Source organism: Geospiza fortis, unplaced genomic scaffold (genome assembly GCF_000277835.1).
Source record: "Geospiza fortis unplaced genomic scaffold, GeoFor_1.0 scaffold23, whole genome shotgun sequence".
Taxonomy (NCBI): Eukaryota; Metazoa; Chordata; class Aves; order Passeriformes; family Thraupidae; genus Geospiza; species Geospiza fortis.
The window spans coordinates 12,470,276-12,475,357 of NW_005054303.1; the positions used below are offsets into that span (position 1 = coordinate 12,470,276).

General features: G+C 44.3%; 1 protein-coding gene across 2 annotated transcripts in view; it reads left to right on the forward strand.

Moving 5' to 3' along the window:
- SLC35F4 (solute carrier family 35 member F4) overlaps positions 1 to 5,082 on the forward strand; it is a 118,087-nt gene that overhangs the window by 100,376 nt on the left and 12,629 nt on the right. The gene's annotated exons all lie outside the window — the stretch shown is intronic.

Sequence of the window (5,082 nt, forward strand, 5' to 3'; positions counted from 1 at the left end):
GCAGGAATTACCCAGTGTGGGGCCCATCCCTGGCTCCTGCTGTCCCTGAGCACACAGGGAATCCCATTTTTGACTCTCTGGCTGGAGTGCAGCAGGGCCAAACTCTTCCCTCAGCTGCTTTTTGCCAGGATCTGGGATGTAATTTGGCCCTAAATTATCATTTCTGTCAAATCAGTGTGACTGAAATTGAACAGTTGCACTTAATTAAGTGCTTCTCTGCAAACCCTGGTGCTTTGTCTGTTAATGATGCTTCATTCAGATTTCTGCTGGAGTGTTTGTGAGAATATGAGCAGTGTCAGCTTGGCTTCTGCATGTGGGGTGAAGTAATAACAATTGCACAGCAGATAAGGAAGAAGGTGAGGAGAAATATCCCTGCAGATAAATCCCCTGCAGTTGGTTCATTGATTGTATCTCTATCAGAGTGACATTTTGGGGCAATGCATAAAAAAATTCCTGTGCTTAAATAATTTTTCTATTTCCCCAGCTGTTAAGAATTGAGCTTTTAAAGTTGAGGACACTGTCTTAAATGCCACAGGAATTTCTGCAGGGGATCAGTGAATGTGTGGACTCAGGAATAGTGTTAGAGGTGATGGGAACTTCGTAGAGTATTTCTTATTCCAGATATGTCAAGAACTCACGTCCCAAAGAGAAGTAACTGCTGGTAAATAATGATTTCATCAGGGAGAACAACTTGGTCTATGCTGTGTTACAGCTTGACTGTCCAAACTCTTACAGATTGGATAAGGAATGGGCATCTCCTCAGGATGAGCTCTCCATTTTTTGGTGACTTAAAGGATTGAAAATCTGTAGGTTTAACTTGTAGACAGATTGAATTGGGAAAGGATCTTTGGAGGTCATTTCACCAGCCTCCTCCTCAGAACAGGGGTGTTTTCAAACCTGCATTAATTGTTTGTGTATTTTCTTGATTTGCATTCTTGATATTGTTCCTGTTACGAGGCTTTTTATTACATTGTGTAAGATTTCTTGCTGCTTCATCTGCCTGTTTTATTCCTGTGCAGTAGCTAATTCTTGTCAATAAACCCATTTGCAGCAGTTCCAGGCTTTCCTTGGAGACCAGAGGTGATTTATCTTTATGTTTCTGGAGGATGTAGTTACTGTCCAGGAGCTTTAAAGACAATCAGGCATTTTGTCCAGCAGATATTCCCAGTGGATCTGAACAAACAATATCTGTGACATCTTGGCAGAGATCAGTGATCCTGGAAGCGACTTGCAGAGTGCTGCCCCAGGCTGGCAAAGCTGCAGAGAGCTTAATAAATTCCACTTGGAACGACAGGAGTCTCAATCCTCAACTTTAGATTGGCTTTCTGGAAAGTTTAGGCTGCTCAGTACCTAAAGGAGCTGCAAGACAGATGGATTTTTGACAAGGACAGGGAAGGGGGATGGCTTCAGACTGAGAGAGGGCAGGTTTAGATTAAATATTGAAAATAAATTCTTGACTATGAGGGTGTGAGGCCCTGGCACAGGTTGCCCACAGAAGTTGTGGCTGCCCCTGGTTCCCTGAAGTGTTCCAGGCCAGGATGGATGGGGCTTGGAGAAACCTGGGATAGTGGAAGGTGTCCCTCCATGGCAGAGGGTTGGAACTGGATGGGCTTTAAGGTCTCTTCCAACCCAAACCACTCTAGCATTCTATTATTATAATATTTGAGATTACAAATTGTGTGTTTCTTTACCTTAGAGATTCAATCTTGTGGTCTGAGAAAATAACTCATGGTTATGAACTCACTGCTGCATTTAGGTGAAGTGTCTTGGTTGTCTTGAGGCATAAGACAGCTCTTGGTATCCCCTCAGTATTGTAAATAAAAGCTATGTCCCTCATAAAGAGCTTGAAACTCCTTGCATTAGTGCTGGATAAGGTGATCTGAAGTTCAGGAAGCCCAGAAATAGGAAATTTAACCCTGCCAGCATTTAGCACAGCAGAAGACACTGCACAGACTCGACTTTGGAGCCTGATGCAGTTGTGCTGTGGAACAGGTGGGTGAAATTTTCAATGCCAGTACATTTTGCCTCCCCATCTGGCACCTTGGCTTCTCAAGGACAAGCACTGTGACACTGAGCAGCGTCCTGCCAGGATCCACCCACGGTGTGAGAGCTCAGATTGGAGCTGCAGCGTTGGTATTTTCAGGTTTAATGTGAACAAAACACACTGGGAAGAGTTGGATTGCTTGGATAAGGAGAAGTGAGCATCACCTGAAGAGCAGACTGAGCCATGGGTTGGTATTTGTGTATGAAGCTGTGACTGTAGGTTTGTCACCCAGAGCTGCTCTGCAGAGGCTTTTCAGGGGGAACATCAGGAACAATCCATCCCCATGGACCCTTCCTGTGGGACACAGCATTCCTGAGCCAGGCTCTGCAGGATCCCCTTTCCTTTTGCTGCAGCTCTCCAGCAGACAAACAGAGCTGGTCAGGCCCTTTCTGCCAGCTCAGATTCAGCCAGTGCTGCGGTCACAGCTCACCAGGGAGCTCAGCCACACTCATTTTGGTGCCTGCCCCCTTGTCTTGGTTTGGAAAGACAGGTGTCTGCTAAGGAAGGCAGGAGCCTCCCCTGAAATGGAAAAAATGTAAACCCCCTCCCTCCGAATTGTTATAAATTTGAAATTAAGGGGCTCTCAGGCAAAAATATGGGAGCAGGAATAACAGTTCTTTATCAGGGAAGAAAATAAAAATATAAAATAAACAATGCAGTACACTAGAACAACACTGCCAGAGTCAGAACTCATCCGACACCCTGTGGGTCAGGGTGCTGGCAGCAGTCCCATTGGAATTGTGGCTGCAGCCCTCCTGCAGTGTCAGGGGTGGTTCTGTTGGAGCAGGGATCCTGTAGAAAAGGGTGTAGTCCTCCTCTGAAGATCCAGTGGAAGAGGCAGCTGCTGTTCCTCTGGGGAAGATGCTGTAGTTCTAATCAGCCATGCAGTGACATTCAGTAGCTGTTATCAGCAGATGTCTCCCCAGAGGGAGGAGTGGGTGTGGCAGAGGTAAGGAAAACTGCCCAATGAACAGAAGACCGCTGCCATGCAGATGGCAAAAAGAACACAATTTGCTTGGCAATCCAGGACACCCCTGCAGTGGAGCTGGGAGGTATTTTATTGCTGCAGATGCCATCACTTAGGCAGAAACAGTGAATTTGTGCTCCCAGAAGGTGCTGCTGTGTTATTTGCTGCCCTCATGTCACTGTGGCCGTGCCAAGTTCTAATCCAGGTGATGTCACTGCATTCCCTGTGTTCCTGTGCCCCGGTCTCTGCCTGTTTGCTGTTTTTTTTTCTCTGAGCTGCTTAAAACCAGCTGCTGGATTTCACTCCAGAGGAGGGAACAAACCCATTCCTGTGCAGGGCCTGGTATCAGAATAACTGAGAGGGCACAGAGCTGTTTAGTGGGTGCCAGAGGCAAAGCTGCACGAGTGCCCTGAGGTGCTGTAATTCCTGAGAGCATGGCACACTGCCCGGAGCTGAGGAGTACCTGCAAGTAAAAAGAGTTATTTGTGTTAGAGGGCAGGTTTTAAATAGACTTCTTGTGCATTCAGAAATAGTTTGTGTTGTAGTTTCAGGGTCAGCTGTCCCTAGATGTGTCTGTGCCCCTAAGGCAGCAGCCTGCAGCATTATTTGTGCGGGGAGGGTTCCAGGGAGCCCCCTCTCCTGAGCCCAAGGTTTTAATCACTGTCATGTCTGAAAACTCCTGCAAGTTTAATTTTAGTTGCATGTCAAAAAGGCTGAGTTAACCACTGAGCCACCAGCCCTCAGAAAGCCTCAGGCAATCTGACTGGGAAAATAAAGTATTCTCCCAATCTCCTCACTGACTGAGCATTATTCATGGAGCTCTCCTAGGCACAGGGGTGAATTCTTCAAGTTTCTGCCTCACTCAGCCTGACCCTGTCAGAGACTTTGTTGTATTTTCTTCACTGAGAGTTGAGGAACCTCCAGCCCCTGTTTTGTCTGGTCACTGCTGTGTGTGATGGAGGCCCTTCCACCTGCTTAAACAGCCCATAAAATAATTATAATATATTATCATAATATATAGTATAATAATATATTATATTTAACTATGATATATTAATATATCATGTATATTATTCATATATGATGTATTTTATAGATTAAATATTATAAATATTATATTGATTATAAATATTATATTTATTTTATATATATATTATAAAGGTAAACTGCTATATCTACATGCCAAGGAACACTAAAGTACTGCCAAAGAGTCCCTTGTCACACAAGGAGACTTGTCACCTCTAACTCCTGTTGAAATCAGAGTTACAAAAGCCTGCAAAGTTAGGCATTCATTTATTTGCTTCACTGAATGTTTGCTTTGCATCTCAGATAAATGATACACACCAGTAGCTGTTCCTTTTTGTATTTTAAACATTTTTATCCTGATCTTTGGTGAACAGGACTCCTGAGAGTGCTGAGGTCAACTAGAGTGAAGGAGATAATTAGCAGTTCCACCAGCCTGAGCACACAGAGTTTGAGAATGGAATTTATTTTTACCAGAAATGACTGCTTTGTACACCTTAGCGGCATCAAGAAATGAGTGGTTATTAAGCTGAATCATAAAACCATTTAAGTTAAGATGTAGCTGATCTCAGTTATTACATAGATGTTATTATTCTGATTTCCTCAAAACAAGAGTGATAGTTTCCAATCTTAAGAGGAAAAAACCTGCAATGTCTTTTAACCGCAAAATTCCCAAGAATTAGTAAAAATGGTTAAGGGGCCCTGAAAACAATTTTGTCTTCCAAATCAGGATAGTTATCAGACCACTCCCACCACCCCCAAATAACAAACATTTTTGACATCGCATTGCAGCTCAATCTTTGAAGTTGCTAATGAGTTCTGCATAATGAGTGTTTTAGCAATCTTCCAGACACAGAGCACTTTGGAACCTCAGGGCATTTGGATTATTCCCTCCATGTCCCTTCCCTTGGAAGGGTGTCCTGCAGGTTGAGGGTGCCTTTGTTCACCCCACTGCTTTTTGGGGTCACTTGTGGGACCTCCCATGTTTTAAGCAGTGCCAGGGTGCCTGCCATGCCAAGAAGTGAAGCACACTGGGAATATCTTCAGG